Raw genomic sequence first — 17,953 nt, 5'->3', positions numbered from 1 at the left:
ACTCACTTTTGGCCTTCAGGAGCCACTGAGAGAAACTAACACGCCCACATCTACTTAGGTGACGATATGATTAATGCTTTAATAGAGGTACAAAAGGAGTTAACAAAGTTCCCAAGAAATCAGAAATTCATGGGAGACTTCAGAATGGCAACCTTGGTTTCAATGTTGAAGGGTATTCTTGGTGGCAAGTGCACAATTCTACACACAAAACAACAATGCAAAGACACGGTGAGAGAACTGGAAACGTCTGGAAAACATAAAGGATGTTCCAAATGCCAGAAACAAGGGTAGTGGAAGATGCTGCCAAGAGAGGCAAGCGTCTGGATGATGAGGTACCCTGCTTGTCAGGCTATGCAGTGTAACATGAATCACTACTAATGGCATCCCACTGAGAAACTTTGAACAAATGCTGGTAAGATGAGCCAGAGAAAGGGTTGCGGAAGGTTATGATCAGAAACAGGAAGAGTAGATAGATGGCCAATAATGCAATAATTAATGAGTGAGCAATCAAGAGTTTGAATGAAGGTAGCAATGGGATTGGAGATGGGGGAAAATACAAGACATTTATATTGACACACAGGGAGGTCTCTCAAAATGCCACAGGTCATACAAAATTCCTATCCTCTTGAAAGTTACATTTGAATGAGGTGATCATATGCTCACCCAACCCCTAATTAAAATGTAAAATATAATATTTCATATAAGAACATTAACTTTATTTTCATGCTAAATTACTAAATTTAACCTTTAATATATTTAATCTAAAACTGAACATGAGAAGAAGATCGCAAGGCAAGAGGAAGGCACTATCTTCGATAAGATGGTCAGAGAAGCATCTCGGAGGAGGTGAGCCCCGAGAAAATGCAAATGCTGTTCAGGGTGCTTTTTATTATTATTATTATTTATTTATTTTTTTTAAAGATTTTATTTATTTATTCGACAGAGATAGAGACAGCCAGCGAGAGAGGGAACACAAGCAGGGGGAGTGGGAGAGGAAGAAGCAGGCTCATAGCGGAAGAGCCTGATATGGGGCTCGATCCCATAACGCCAGGATCACGCCCTGAGCTGAAGGCAGGCGCTTAACCGCTGTGCCACCCAGGTGCCCCGAGGGTGCTTTTTAAAACAAAGTTTCCTTTAGAATTCTTAGGTTCCAAAAACAAGACTAACTTTGATTGTAAACACATGCAGAAAAGGAATAAAAAACTAAAAACAAGAAGGTGTACAAACTGCTTCCCAGTGGCAAGAACTTTCTAGTATCACATCAGTCTGCTCTGGAAAAAGGTCCTTTTGATTGTTTTGGTCCTTTGCTCTTTATTCAGGATTGATTATGACCGGATTTTTCCTAGAGCTCTGTTCACAATGGTTTTAAATGACTCAAGCTTTGGCACCCCCTCACGAAAGTATTTGCCTTAGTGAATTCTAAATTTCTCTTACAGAGCCTGCAACTGTCTTACACTCAAATTGCCTTCTGTAGTAATTACTGAGCACATGGTAAAACTGGAGTCCTTGACATTCATTAAAAAAAAAAAAAGTGCAGGGGGTGGGTGAGAAGAGAAGAGTAAAAAAAAAAAATTATTGCAAGAAATCAGCAGGTTTAAGTAAAACATCCTACTTCTCAGGAAAAAAAGATTAGACAGAGACAAGGAAGGAATCAGCCTCCAGGTTCAGCCATGTTGGATTCTTGTTCATCATCTCCCATTCTTCCCACATAGGCTGAAACCTCAGACTTCCTTCCTTTCTATGCTTGTAGAAAAGGCCAGTTTTATTAGGGTTTCTTCATTTTAACATGCTCTCTGATGCCATGAGAACTTGATTAAACTGCTACCTATTCTCAGAGGGGGAAAGGAGTTTAAACCTTCCAGGAAAAAACAGTGATCATACCTTTTCACCCACCTAACCACTCCACAGTCACAGGAAACTGAAACTCCATGACAGAATTATTTAGCAGATAAATTGATTTTATAGAATATTCAGCTGATAGGATGGCTTTTATGCAACACTGTGGCACAATATTCCATTCATAAAAAAAATAGATGCACTGCTACCCTTCATATAAATAGCAATATTTACTCCAATTAATACATGGAACAAATATACTGTGAGGCTTATACATGATTATTTGTGAGTTCATCAAAACATAAAAATTATTCAGAAATTTTTGCAAAAGTACAAACTGGGTTTTTCACCCTCAATATTTTACCTTTACTTGTTATTTTTCTTTAAAAGGGAACATCCTTCTTTGGTTCAAAATGAGCTTTGACTATCCCAATCATGTCTTTTTATAATGAATTTTAGAAATGCATTAAAGTACAAGCATTTATTTCGTTTCCCAATGAGGCTTTCTTCATCTATTAATTAATCAATTGATTCACTTAGCAAGAAGTTATTGAAAAGGATGCCTGGGTGATTCAGTCAGTGAAGCGTCTGTCTTCGGCTCAGGTCAAGATCCCAGGGTCTCAGGATGGAGTTCTGCATCAGGCTATCTGCTCAGTGGGAGTCTGCTTCTCCCTCTGACCCTCCCTCCTCTCCCTCTCTCTCTCTCACTCTCTCTCCCTCAAATAAATAAATAAAACTTTTTTAAAAAAAGAAGTTATTGAAAAAACTAACAGCAGTATTAAGAGCTTTTTTTCATCATTATCCTCTTGGATACAATGCTTCTTTCTATAAGGAAGGTTTTAGAAAATATCTTATTTGTGTAGTACTGTAAAAATTAACTTTAATAAACTGATATATCAAATACATTTATTATTTTAACATGGTACTGAAATTATGATTCACGGTTTTGTTTCTATGGCATGATTGGCATCTATTCTCACCAGGGTTTGAGTTATTTGATCCAAATGTTCAAACGTATTTATACTGGAGACAGATTTTCCGTTGGTATCACAGAGACTGCTAGCACTTCATCAGAACCTCTTTCTTCTTCTCCTGAGCACACAGCAGGAGTATATTTCTTACTTATCCTTATAGTTAGGTGTGGTCATATGATTCAGCTCTGACCAATGAAATTTTGGCTCTTTTACAACTCCCATGCGCTCCTCCTTGGTCTTTGCCCCCCTACCAGCTGGATGGAGACAATGACAAAGTAAAACCATGAATGGAAAGATCCCTTTGTCTGAAAGGAATCTCACAAATCTGTATCCCTGGTTGACTATGAGAAGGACAGACAGGCTCCCAACCCAAACACCCAGGCAGGACTGTTAAGTGAGCAAGAAACAAAGCGATAATACATTTCTGCATTTGTTTGTTTTAGCAATTAGCCATCCCAACTAATATACTTGGTTTGAAGAAATGTATGATGAGATTAGGAAAAAAAACAGGATGAGACTAACAGAAGTAATATAGTTAAATGAAACTCCATTTATGGCCTGCACTGCAAATCCTGGCAGCAACTAGGATCATTTGTGGGTGTTGGAGTGGAGGAAGCAGGTGGGCAAACTTGAGCAAGGAGCATTCCCTGTTCTTACACAATCACCCTCTTCATGTCCCTTCTTCTCTGGGGTGGATGGAGCAGAGGGGGACCAGCCTTTCCCTTGGTCCTCTTGTAACATCTGTCTTGCAGCCAAGGTGGAGACAGAATTTACAATCACTTTCAAAGAATCTTAGGACAGTCTCGTGTTTGCCAAGGACAAAAGGGAAGCTCTGTCTCTCTTGAAGATGGTAGACGATAGAAGTGTTGACACATCCTCTACTTTGGTCTCCCTAGTCTTTTCATCTTCCCTCACTGGCTTTGCCTTTCCTTAGAGAAATAGGTGGCCCCCATTTTTGTTAATATTAGTCTCTTTGTCTTTTCACATAGCTTTTCCTGTCTCCTCCAAAGCTTTGTTTCCTAAACTGTCTCCTTGGGGACTCACGGTGTTTGCTTTCTCCTCTCTTTACTTTCTGACTATAAACCTACTGTTTTGAGCAATCATACACACAAAAGAAATGACAATAAAACAACCACTGCCACCTTAAGACCCATTTTGTAAACCTGCTACCTAGGGTTACAACCCATATATTTTCCCCCTCCTTAATCTCTCATTTATTGGCCACATCCTCTTTGAATCATTATTTACTCATTATTTATTGTTGTTATTAACTATGAACGGCAATTTATTAAAATATTATTTTGTTTCAAATCTGACGACATGGTGCTGGAAGTGCAAATATGGCAAAGACAAAACTTTTGCCTTTGAGGACTTTTCAGAGCTGGAGAGAAAGCCAGAGATGGAAATAATTACACACCAAGATGATTTTTTCTGTAGTCTTTTTTTTTTTTTCCCAAAAGATTTACTTATCTATTTGAGAGAAAGCATGAGAGAGAGTATGCAGAGAGGGAGAGGAAGAAGGAGAAGCAGACTCCCTGCTGAGCCCAGGACCCTGAGATCATGTCCTGAGCTGAAGGCAGACTCTTAACTGACTGAGCCTCTTAGGGGCCCCTTTTCTGTAGTTTAGATACACTTAAAGGGCTATGGAAGCCCCACCTTCCCCAAAGGCACACTTAATATCATTTTGGGGGGTTGCTGGAGAAGGAATGACATGTGGATTGAAAACATAGCTTTTCTACGTCAGACAAGGGGACAGTGGGTATTTAGTCAGGAGTTGCAGAAAGAACAAAGACAAGAGCAACGTGAGAAAAACATGGCTCACCAAGAGAAATAAGTTAAGTTAAAGAAGAAACGAGTTTTCTGCCATGGTTAGAATGAAGGAAAGGCAACTGAGTAGGACAGAGGGATTAGAGATTGTCCAGAAATGGCTGCTTGGAGCCCAGTTTTGAAGGGTCTTTACTGAGTTGGATATTTTATATTATAGGACAATTTTAAGTAGGAAAAAGAAATGATCTGATGTATCTGAAAAAAAAAAAAAAAGTGACATGGTGCCCGCAAGCAGGAAAGGTGGGTTGTAAAAGAGTCATGAAAAGGGCAACTCACCAAAGGGCACTAAAAGGTTCAGGGAAACGTACTGGAGCATAGGCTGAGGGAATAAGGGTGTCCAGCCCTTGGATTATGAGATACCTCGGTAACCACATAATTTTCCTTCCTCTGCTTAAGCAAAAAAGTAGATTTCTATTGGCTTCAACTCCTTTCCCAAATTGACTGAGACAAGGCTACTGCAACGGTCAAGAATTTTCTGAAGGGAAGTATCCAACAAGATTTGACTCTTAAGACATTCCACAGGAAGCCTCCTTTAAATGACTTCCACTCATGGCCAGCAAGAAAACTAAATGCATAATAACCATTCTTTTAGAGTCTAAGCATTGGAAAAAGTGCTCATCGGCACCACATTGTTGTCTTTTCCCATCTCCATTTGGCCAAACTGTTAAAAGGCAAGACTTCCTAACAGCACCCCCCTGACAAGAACTAGAGCCTTTTGCAGCAGGTGGTGCCCACCTCTGCCTACAGAACTGCAGCCCAAACAATCTGCTCAGAATTGCCGAGGAATCAGTAGAATGTGCTTATGACTCAGCCTGTTAAGTAGGAGGACTGTTATTGTTATTTTAACTCCTGCCAGAGTATGTGGGCAATTCTCCCTTTTTCTGTCTCTAGTTAACCATGAAACGTCTTTCTTTAAAACCTCACCCCTGGAATAGGTTCTTGCTCAGTACGAGCCAGAACAATTTGGGGTCTGGGTATAACTGCCAGCTGACAGTACAGAAGAGAAGAGGCTTTCATGAAGGGAACATCGGATATCCTAATTTACCAATAGAGTTTATTTTTAGAATGTTTAATCTGCCTTTAAAATTATTCACACAGAGGGCCGTGGGCCAGAGCTGCGTGCTGATGAGATAGTAATCAGCATAAGTCAAGGTACTTATTTTCAGAGAGGATGGTGAAAATACTAGGCTTTTCTTTCTCTTTTCCCTAACTGTTGAGGGTATTGTGGTCTGGACTGTTTGTCTTTCTCTTGCCAAATGTTCTCAACAATGCAAACATTCATCAAGTGCTGCTCCTAAGGAATATTGTAAAAAGAAAAGAAAAAAAGGCAGCCTATTTTACAGAAAATTGTCTTAAGGGCTAAAATTCACCCATCAATGAGTGATGAAAAGATATACGTCTATTCTGAAGATAAAGCAAAATCTAAGCAATATCAGGTTGTAGCAAGTCTTTTTTTTTTAAGGTTTTACTTATTTATTTGTTTATTTATTTATCATGATTGGAAGGAGGGGCAGAGAAAGAGAGAGAGAGAGAGAGAGAGAGAAAATCCTCAAGCAGACTCCCCCTGAGCTCCGAGCCTGAGGTGGGGCTTGATCTCACGACCCCGAGATCATGATCTGACTGAAATCAAGAGTCAGGTGTGTAACTGACTGAGCCACCTGGGCGCCCCAGGTTGTAGCAAGTCTTGATATTGTTCTTTAGATAAAGGATGGCATATAATTATAAAATAAGTATTTTCTGCATTTAAAATGGATTTCTCATTTCTACCCAGCTTAATTTGTCTCTGTAGTTTTGGTGCTATAAATTAAGATTCAAGATTATATATCAGTAGAATAAAGTTTTATCATAATGCTATAAAATCATGCATCAAAATTGTGTATGAAATCTCCTTAGCATTCCAGAAGCAAGTGATTCTATTAAGACAAACTGAAAGAATCCTTAAAAGGGCAACAACCATCACTGATATTCATTAAAGACATCGTGTATATTTCACAGTAACCCTTCCATACCTATTCAGTCCTTCAGCAAGGGAGGGTCCATCAAGATGGAGACACTGTTCTAGACACAGCTCAGAATGTCACATATTCTCTATCCTCCGTTGGGGGAAAGGATGTTGAGATGACGTCAGGGAGGTAGAAGATGTCAGCTTGTATAGCGCCTTGCTGGCCACAGTAGGGAGTGTGGGCTTTATTCTGAATATTATGGGCAGCCATTGGTGGATTTTGAACAAAAGAGTCATAGCAATTAAGATTTATAAAAGATCACATTATGTGAACAACAGACTATCGGAGAGCAAGACTGAGTGTAGGAGGCCACTGCAGTGGTCAAGATGAGAGTGGACTTCAATGACACAAGTAGCGATAATGAGAAACGATCACATTCTGGACAGGCACCAGCTTGATACTGTTATTATCTGCTATGAAGCTTAAGGGGGTAAAAAAATATACCTCGATTAGGTAGTAGAGGCTGAAAATAAACCGATTGTCAGGGTTGTTCATCTTACTGTAATGTTTACACAGGGCTTTTGTGTCAAAGAGATGTTATTACATGAAGTAGTAAGACTCTTAAACTTCAGATACATATACCAAGCTCTACATTTAGAATTACATGGATTAGGTTTGAAATATTCAATTCTAAATTTATAGAATAATTAGTAATAACAGCAAATGATTACAAAGATTATGTCATTTACAAAGCATTTTTACTCCTGTTATCCCATTCAATTTAATCTAATTGGCATGGTTAGGTGACCAGAAAGTTAAGTACTTGGTAAACAATGTTAAGATAGCATAGCAGAAAAGAGATATCTAATTAAATAGTCACTTTCATGGTATTACTAAAGGAATCTTTACCATTTCCAAATAGCCTGTTTTCTCTCTCTGGATTAATATTGAGTCTTCCTTTCCTTTCCTTTCCTTTCCTTTCCTTTCCTTTCCTTTCCTTTCCTTTCCTTTCCTTTCCTTCTTTCTTTTTTTAATTTACTTGAGAGAGAGTAAAGCAAGCAAGAGAGAGTTAGCGAGAGAGAGTGCACATGAGCAGGGGGAAGGGCAGACGGAGAGGGAGAAGAAGACTCCCTGCAGAGCGGGCAGCTGGACCCAGGGCTCACCCCAGAACCGAGGGATTAGGATCTGAGTCGAAGGCAAATGCTTAACTGACTGAGCCACCCAGGTGCCCCTTCTTCTTCTTCTTCTTCTTTTTTTTAAGATTTCTTTATTTTTTATTTGAGAGAGAATAGAGAGAATGGGGGAGGGAGGGGGAGGGAGAGAGGGAATCTCAAGCGGACTCCCCACAAGCGCAGAGCCCAAAGCAGGGGTTGATCTCACAACCCCGAGATCATGACCTGAGCTGAAATCAAGAGTCAGATGCTTAACTGACTGAGCCACCCAGGTGCCTTCTTCCTTGCTTTTCTAAGATCAGTCCCTTCAAGTCACACAAAAGGATCCCAGTAAATATTAGTGGAATAAATGAAACCGCTATTTCTGTGTCAAATAGGTTAGGTAGGTTTTCTTGATTCTTTTTCTCGTAGACAGTATAGTTTTGGAATTCAAGAGAAATGAGTTTGAATCTAGCTCTGCAATCACTATATGATCTTGATTAAGTTGCCTGACATAAATGGACCTCGATTTCCCCGTCTGCAAATTTGCACTGCACTTCTGACCTGGGAGGCTTACAGAGTCTTGCATTTACTCAGATATGCCCACCAAAGGCTAGTTTATCTCTACTTTCTTCCCCAACTGAGCCACAGTAGTCATCTCCTCCCTTAAGAAAATAAGTTCTGAAAGATTCTATGTCTATAAATCTTACTAATGCATATTGATATTTCTTTTACCTTAAACAAATGCTAGAATTAACTATAATGTTAGAGAAAATTAGGGAAAATCTTGTCTCGTTAAATTTCCCTCATGATTTTTGAAGGAAATATGAGCAATTAACATGGGCCAAATGAGAGTGCTCTTAAGTATCTTTTAAATTTCGAAGGCAGTATTTACATTGCATTTGGGAATAGTCAGTATTTCATCCATGGGTAAATAAAACAGATTTCAATTATTATATTATGGCAAAAGCAGTTAAAAAAAACCATGAGTCCCATTAGTTAGCAAGAATCTTATAGCTAGTAAAAGAAATGCTATTCTAATAGGAAAAAAACTAAAACATAAACAGAATTGGAATAGTATCTCATATTAAGAACTTTGGATTTTTATATACAAATGCAAAGATGCCTTGAGCTTTCAAGGTCAAGGTTAAACCATTTTAGCATTAAATCTTTAAAATGTTAAAAGTTGTCTGGAAGCAGTAATTAATAATACTAAGCACCACATGATTGAAACATAACAATGAGTCAACTTAGTGACAAAGTGAGTCAACCAGATCTTCATGTATCAATATGGCGGAATTTCTAAATATAATGTTGGGTGAAGGCAAAAGAATGTCTATAGTATGGTAACATTCATATAAGCTTTTAAAATGTGAATAACTACATGGCATATTTTTTCACACACACCAATAAAATATCAGAACACACATAGGAAGGTTATATCATTTTCAGGATTGTGACACTTTTCAAAAAGAAAAGGAGAAAGATGAGCTTTTGTTCTCTCTGTGATGATTTATTTCGTCAGAAAAGATCTGAACAAAGTTTAATATCAGCACTTGTTTAATCCATGTGGCTGATGCTTCGATATTTATTATAATATTTCCTATATTTTTCTTTGAAAATTTTGTAAAGTTTCTAGCTTAAAATATGATGATAAAGAAATAATGAAAACAGTAAAGCATGTATTGCTGTGGCCAATTAAAGATTGGATATTCAGTTCTTCCAATAAAAAGAATTAAAATACATTTTTCATTTCGAGTATAAAAAGTCATTCATTTGTATTGTTTCTGTCCTATTATTCTGCTTTAACATAGGAATTTTGAGTTTAAAGAAGGATATACAATAAAAGAAAAAGTTTTTCTCCTTGTAAACCGTGCTAAAGTATATATATATTTTTATATTTACTCATGCAACAGCTGTAAAGGAACAAGTACAAACATAAATGCTGCCTGCCGTGACTCTTTTGGTAAATGCATTATGTGTGGTTCTTTTTTTTTTCTTCTTCCAGAAATTTGGATAGAACCAATTCCAAACATAGGAGAATCTGATGGCTAGGCAATTCTAGGACAACATGAAGTTATTCTCATAACAGCTGGGGCTCGTGTTCTCCCAGTGCCTGCTGCTCTCAGGCCTATGCATAAAATCTTGGGTGAATGCCTTACATCTCCTTGCCTTCTCTCCTCGGCCTCAAACCCCTAATCTGTATAATGGGAATGATCCCTGTATCTACTTCCAGAGTTCTTCTAAGGATACAGGGGTGAGTTATGTGAAGTAAGTCTGCAAGTCACATCTGGCACATAGTAAGTGCTGAGAAAATACTGTTGGTGTTTTTACCCATAGCAGGAGAAACAGGCTTAGTTCAATTCTCATTTCATAGTTTTCAGTTCTAAGAGTGAAAAAGAACTTTTCACTCTTTTACTATTAAATCATTCAAAACATTATGAAATGCTACTTAATAATCCTAAATCTATTACCTATAGAATTCATATGTATTTCTCCCTTATCAAAACAAATTGATATTTATTTCATGAAGATTTTTTAAAAATGTGGTCAACAGAGAGTTATTTTTCACAACCGCAGATAACTCTTTTATTGTAGGAGGACAGGGTCTTACCTACTCAAGGAAGTAGTAAAATGGTAAAATTCGTTATGTTGTATTCTCAAAAGGTTAATAATATGTTCTGGCTTCTATCTGTAAAAAAAAAACGAATTTAGGAAATTAATCATTTAATCCGTGATCCATATAAATCTATTACATCACGTAGATCAATACCAAATTCAGCTTGTGGCTTTCTCTTTTCCTATTGGGTAACTAGGAGGCCGTGGAATTTCATGATGGCTTTCTATAGTCACACATTGAGTGTTTACAACCAGCTAAGTGCTTTCTCAGGTGTTTGGAATGGAGAATTAAAAATGTTAACAGGTGCACACGTATTCTCACTTCTTAGCTTCACTCTAGTGAAGCTTCATAAGTATTATATCCAAGGAAAAATAAAATTTTAAATTGTCTAAATTGTTTTCAGCTAATAAATAGCAGACAATTGTATTCTCTCACAAGAGAATATACTCATCCTGGCAAATCGTTAATTATATCTTTAAAGGACTGGGCCTCTAGCCCAGTAGCATTGATTTCCTCCAGCACAGGATGGAGAGGAATTTTTTAACAACTAATTAAATTTTCCCCATAGTGTACTAAACTTACTTTGACATTCAGAATCCTAAAAGTCATTCTGGACTAGTAGTTCTGCTTAGAAATTTCACTAGAACAATACAGGATACGTCTTACTGACGTGGTATCTGGACATAAACCCACTTACTAGAAGGCACTAGGCTTGTTTTGTACCTCTTCAGCCATTTAGGTGTAATCATCCTCAACACAGAAGTGATTTGTCCTTACATGCAAGGGCAGAGCTGAGGCCCAATTTGAAATCATGCTTGCTTACAACAGGTATCTAAATCTATGCATCTCTAAGTGTTATCACCAGGGCCTGTGTGATTTCACACCTGGTAGAGTGGAGCGACCCATCATATATCCTCAAGGAAGATGTCACTCCACAAGTAAAGGGCCCTAAGGCTCAAATTGTGATAGCCACTGACTCTTCTTCAAGACCCAATAGGAAAATGTAAACGTGGAAAGACAAGAAGCAGTTGGCTCGTTTCTTCTCAATCACCCTTCAAAGAACAAGGTGTATAGGGATATGAGTAGACAGGGTTTGATTCGAACGCAACATTGACTGGGTCAAGTCCTGTATTAAGTGCTTTTACATGTAATAGTTCACTTAATCTGCGAGCATTCACACAGAATATGTAGCAGCAAACAAGTCTGTTAATCCATATCAAAGTTAAAAAGGCTTAACATTAAAAAAAAAGAAAATTCTGCAGGCGGGAAGAAACAATAGAATTCTCCAATCCCTCACATAATTTCATAGTTATTTTAGGAAAAAAAAAGTTTGCACTGCCCACACGTCTGAACACAGCTTTTTTTTTTCTTCACTTTAGTTAGGCTCAGTGGTTCTCAAATTTGGAATATATATAACATTATTATACAGAGTTCTATACACAATAACTTCAGACTACTTAAAGAATTTTCAAGGGTAGCTTTGATTAAAAGCATATTAAACATTGTAGGTTGATTTTAGAGCCAAAACAGAAAGGTAGAGCAGCTCGGCACCTTGTTCCGATCGAAAGAGTCCTTGGGTATTCAATCAATGAATGCTGAATAGAATATCGTACTTTGTTTCCTCTTTAAATTCCCTATTTTCCTTAAATTCCTTAATATGCATGTTTTACACTTCATGATTTTGAAGTACATGTCCGTGTATGTGTCTAAGTGTGCAAATACACATTACACATGTATGCATGCATCCTTTACCCTAGTAAAAATAAAAAAAAAAAAACCCAAAAAAACGAGAAAGAATTCCACAGAACAAGTGTCAGCAAACTGTGGTCGATGGACCAGGTTGGGCCTGCTGCCTGTTTTTCTCAGTACAGTGTTGTTGGCACATGGCCACATTCATTCACTTCTTTGTTGTCCACGCTGACTTCCGTGCTTCAGTGCCACAGTCGAGCAGCTGTGACAGACGCTGCACGGCCTTTCATGTATTTATATATGACCCAAATGTTTACTATTCGGCCTTTTACAAGAAAACATTTGCTCATACCTGTTATCAAAGAACACGTTCATCATTCGAGTAATACGAAAAGCAATATTAAAAAACTAATTTCCTGTCTTTTATAGTCTTTCCAAATATTAACTCAATAGTTAAATGTCAGTGAAAGTGAAATTCCAGCCCTGAACACTTAAAAGCTAATTTCATTCCAACAGAGTTGGGAAATTATTGGCCAAAGAATGAGATGATTATGAGAAAATGGCGGTTACTGTTAGAAAATTTCAGTCATAAAAATAATGCCCCATTTACCCATCATTGTGACTTTTGTGTTTTTTTGTTTGTTATAAAATTAAAATGCCTATGCTTTTTTCTAGACTTTATTTTATGAGAAAGAGATAAATGCCATCTGGGATTTATTTTTTTAAAAGCAACTTAGGGCCTATTCCATGAGGCACATAAAATTGGATAGTCATTTTAAATGAACACACTGCAGTTAGAAGTGATCATTTTTATTCCAGATCAAAAAGATTAAATTACTTTAACACAGTTTTTGTTAAGAATATTATTTGACACAGTCTTAGTATTTGATATCTTAGAGTGGCTGAACATCCCTAAGATAATATTAGCAAACACGGATGCAGCATTTATTATGCACCCGACAGTGTTCCAAGTACTTCACATACATTCATTCACTCATTCCTCACTATCCCACCCTCTAAGACAGGTAACTATTATCATCCCTACTTAAACATGAGAAAGCTGAGGCCAAGAGACTTTAAGTGCTCTTCCCAGCATCACAGAGCTAGAAAGTGGACAAGCCTTTCAACCATATACCAACTCTTTTTTTTAAAGATTTCATTTATTTATTTGAGACAGAGAGCAAGCTCGGGCACAGGTAGTGAGAGCTGGTGGGGGGGGAGGTAGGAGGGACAGCAGGGGTAGGAAAGGGACAAGCAGACTCCACCTAGAGCCTACAGGCCAACACAGGGCTCAATCACACAACCCTGAGGTCATGACCTGAACTGAAATCAAGAATAGGATGCTTAACCGACTGAACCAGATACCCCTATTCCAACTCTTTGTAGGCCCTGAGAATTGGTGTTAGGTCATCAAGTCTGGCTAAAAACAATTTCAAGCATAAAGGCTTGGGGACTCCTTGACACAAAGTGATGTCTCACCAATGGCAAATTTCAGTTTACTAGAAATACCTACTAAGCACATATTTTATTCAGTATATTCAGCTTTTTGACCAAACTGAAATGTACTCAACTACAGTTCTGTCTCTGTTCTCTACTCCATCATTCCTATCAGGCTTGCTTATGCCACTTTCCAGAACCTCTTAGAGTTGGGTGTGAAAATCATGGCTGGCAACACCTGACAAGGTTAATTTGGTTAACAACTATATTTGATGGCTAGCCTGCACCTAATAGAGAATAGGGTGTATGTTGGCATTGCAAAGTAAGTTAAGTAAATCATTTAATGAGGAACCCAAGATAGACACTTGTTAAGCTATAGACAAAATAAGCTTTTATCAATTGATGACTCAGATAAATAGATGTGCATATAATGCACTTAGTCTGCATGTAATACGTGTCCAGCTGTTGGCATATTTCCGTGCGAGTTATGTGACACCCCTAGCACTGAAGTTAGACTGATAAGTTCATGCAGACTTAGAATTTCAGGAAGAAAATATTGCCACAGTGTGGTTTTCTCAAGTGATATTAGAACCCATGTTTCCTTAAGCAACAAAGTGAAGATAAAATCTTCCCTGGATTGTTAGACCAGGATGTACTACTCATTAACCTTTGAAACACAGACTAGTGTAAGTATCACTTGGTTATTTTTCATCTTTTGATAGACTTTGTCAGATAAATGAAACACTGAGATGCTTGAAGTTGCTGGAATCCTGAATAGCATTTCTGAAGGCTAACCTTGACCTCACTGGCTATCATTAGCCTACTCGGCTCTCAAATAAACAATAGTGACATTGTCCTCCACCTCCTCTACCAATCTGATCTGTGTGATTTTGAACAATTTATGTAATTCAGTGCACTTGTGCAGGATAACAAGATTTTAACTATTGAGGACATTCAGAATTGCCAACACTGTTGGGAAAAGATCTACTATTCAAGCAGTCTTTAAACAGGGGAGCAGCTGCCCACATAAAATCATTTAGTCTAACAGGCTACTAAACCATTTCTATTCCCTAATATGTTTAAAAGCAGTTCATTATCCCTACTTATTTGTAAGTAGCCAAAGTTACAGTGAACCAAAGTCACTGATACTTGGACAGATCAGAGAAAGATCTTCCTTTCTTGGGGCTTTTGCCAAATTCCCTTTTGGAGAACATTATGTTTCTTGCAAAGGAAACATACTTCAAAATATATGAACGAAGAACAGTTAACAAAAGCCCTAGTCAAAACATACGGTCTCCAGTTGACCAGAGAATCTAGGTAAGGTAGACGGCAAGAATTTTCCCTTTTGATTCCCAAACCTGATACCCAGGCTATTGCTGAGGACTAGCAGACTGGGTTAAGCCGGCTTAGTAGAAATTAGCTAGTCTTGTCCAAAGCACCTCAACCTGATTCAAGGCCATAAAAATAGGATACAAATGGGTGAAGGATAAAGGACCGGATTAGTCAGAAAAGTTAAGCTTCAGTCTCAGAGACTTTGCACAATAAAGGCTGCTATCCTGCTCATGCAAATCCCGACGTGAGCAGGACAATGCTTCAGGCCCGCTTTCTCCCGTGATCTGAGTATGTTCATTTGTGGCTCCATTCATGGCCTCCAAGATTATGGTAGCAGGGAGGAAGACATGATCAGGCCACGCCAGCTCTTGAATGCTCTAACACAGAAGTGACACATACTGCCTCCTCTTACCACTCACTGGACTGAACTAACCACTATGGCTCTGCCTCAGTAAGGGGCTGAGAAACACGGAGGATAAACTGGAGCTCTGGAGGGGCACCTGGCTGGCTCAGTCGGTAGAGCATGCAACTCTTGATCTTGGGCTTGTGAGTTCAAGCCCCATGTTGGGCGTAGAGATTACTTTAAAAAATAAATAAACACATGGAGATCTGGTGAGTGGTAAATATCTACATCGCAAGAGTGAAAGATGCATGATGAAAGGTCCAGTAGCCCCCATTAGGGTGGAGTTTAGATCCCTTCTTGGTTGAAAAGGGTTGAAAAGAAATGCTCACTGATATCAGCAAAAAACTTATTCTGCTAAATTGTTAACATATGCTGACTCTGACGGAGTATAAATAAATATTTTATTTTATAAATAATATACAGGAGGCACTGCAATGTAGAGAACCTTGGGCAGTGACAGGGCACATGCGCCAGTGTTTTCACTTATTTTATCTTACACTGCTGCTTTCTGCTCAGAATCAGAATATATCTGAAGAACTAACACTTCTTTGCTTGACAGAAAGCCATCTGTTCATTTGTTTCTAATTTTCATACAAACACAAACCATTTTTAAAATGGTAGAAGAAGCTAGTGCAGGTTTGCAGGCTCATGTGGTACGAGGAAGAACTGGGGAGCGGCACCAAGGACATAACAGGCAGCCACAAAACTGACCGGGTTAGGATGCCTCCCAGTGATGTCACTCTCATGGTCAAACCTCTTCTGTCAATATGATAAAAACCAAATTTCTAGGCCTGGCCTCTAGAGCTTCTGACGACGCTCAATGAGTTCAACTTTATCCCCAACTTTCTACCATCACGAAGCCTCCAGTTCCTTTAGAGACCTGTTAATTGCCCTTTTCATTTCAGTTTCATATTTTTCTTCTCTCCTTCTACAAAGTCCTCTTCTTTCTCTTTTTCTTCTCTTCCTCTCTCCTGTGTCTCCCCTTCCTCCCCTCCCTCCTCTAGGTTTGTCAACTCCTCCTTGAACTGGAGAGCTGTTTTCTAGAAGTCTCCCCAGCCACTTCCAGGTGTATGGCTCTTGTTTTTATCACCTATTTGGCATTCATATGAATTACCTTGTGTTGTTAACAGACCTTACTGGAATTGAAACAGATTTATACCGCCATCTTTTTTTTTTTTCTGCTTTATTTCAATCCTAGAAGCCATTGGTTTCTCTCAAATATATGAATTCCTTTTTTCATAGTATTCTGAATTCAAAATGAATACACATGAAGAACAAAAAGAATTAAACCATGTAAGAGTATACAATGCACTTCAAAGAAGGCTACCATATTCTCAAATTGTCTCAAGAGGTATTAGCAATTTACACTCCTACCATTGTCTATTTCCCTACACCATCAGCAACACTGTGTGTTATTTATTTGTTTAATGTCTGCTCCACCCCCCCCACCCCAACGAATCTGTAAGCTCCAGAAGGGCAGACGCCATTTTCTTTTATATTTACTATCACATTCCCTGTCTCATGGCAAGTACTTGCTCAATAACTGTTTAGCAAATGGATGAAAACTTGAGGTACGTACTGCAAAAAAATAGAAAAGTGTGTTGATCCTTTAATTTTGTGTATATGAACTCCTTTATTCCAAGCAATGAAATCTTCTCTACATGGCTTCCTGTTTCCCTGATTTGAAAGTGGGTGGTTAGTAAAGGTTGAATGAGTGAATAAATATAAGGATCATAACAGGTTATTTTCCTAACCATTCTGACTAGAATTTGGTTAAGTTAGATTTTTAAAATAAAAAACAACGCAAACTTTGGATATGGATGCTGGGTCGGAACACTGGCTTATCTCCTACCGGCTGGTGGAAGACAGTGCAGAACTTCTAAGTTTTTGGATCCTTAGTTTTATTATCAATAAAAATGGAAATTATTTATGAGATTTCCCTTATAGACCGGCTGCAAGAATTCAATAAAATCATTTGTAGAAAGTGCTTGGACAATTGTGGACAATTGTGAGGTCTCAATATCAGTCTTCAAATGGTATTTCTTGTGAAGAGACTATATATTCACTTGCCACTACATGGTTTCTTAGCTTCAACTCTTCTCTTTAGTTTTGCTTAGCAGCCAAATGCCTTTTGTAAGTTCTGAGGACAGAGAGTGACTTTGAGAAGGATTGTGCCAGAGAAAGAAAGCATCTCATTTACTAATAGCCCCAAGGTCACCTACTGGGAGCCATCTGTCAACCTGCAGGAGCAGAGAGAGATTTCGCCAAGGAAGCAGAAGAGGCATTTGGTTGAACCCGGGTACCAGAGCACCGGGCTATTTCTGAGGCCACTGTGAGCACGCACATTCCAGCTGTGGTCTAAAAAAGTCAGAATTCGGCGGAGTGATGATGTACTTTGCCTGAGCTTCAGGACTCTGAGGGCGACATCCTGACTAGACAATTTGAAAAAGCATACATTTAGGAAAGGGGGGGCTCCACCATAGAGAGGAAAATTCATGCTGTGCTGCAGTTATCTGACAGGAAAGATGAAATTCTGGCAAATCTACTTTTAGCCCACAGCCCTAAGAGCTCTCTAGAAGCAGAGGGATTTCACCAACTCACTTAAGTCTTGGGGAAGTATTGACAATTAAGGGTGATCTCCAGCTGATTCGGGTCCTTCATCTTTCGCTGCAGATTGTTCAAGCGGCAACGTGTGATAACTTAATTAGCATAGTGGGTACTAAGTCAGCACCCACCCCTCC

General features: G+C 38.5%; 1 protein-coding gene across 8 annotated transcripts in view; it reads right to left on the bottom strand.

Moving 5' to 3' along the window:
* The window catches only part of MAP2 (microtubule associated protein 2), a 279,848-nt gene that overhangs the window by 94,735 nt on the left and 167,160 nt on the right, over nt 1–17,953 (bottom strand). For 7 of the 8 annotated variants that reach the window (XM_057304472.1, XM_057304460.1, XM_026492050.4 and 4 more), the window contains one exon: nt 10,346–10,423. The exons of the other annotated variant lie outside the window; for it this stretch is intronic. The gene's annotated coding sequence lies outside the window, so the exon portion shown is untranslated. The remainder of the gene's footprint in view (nt 1–10,345; nt 10,424–17,953) is intronic. 8 annotated transcript variants of the gene reach the window in all.

The sequence above is a fragment of the Ursus arctos genome, unplaced genomic scaffold, assembly GCF_023065955.2.
Source record: "Ursus arctos isolate Adak ecotype North America unplaced genomic scaffold, UrsArc2.0 scaffold_1, whole genome shotgun sequence".
NCBI classification, from domain to species: Eukaryota; Metazoa; Chordata; class Mammalia; order Carnivora; family Ursidae; genus Ursus; species Ursus arctos.
The sequence above is the reverse complement of the archived record's forward strand: the minus strand, read 5'-3'. Positions and strand labels throughout refer to the sequence as shown.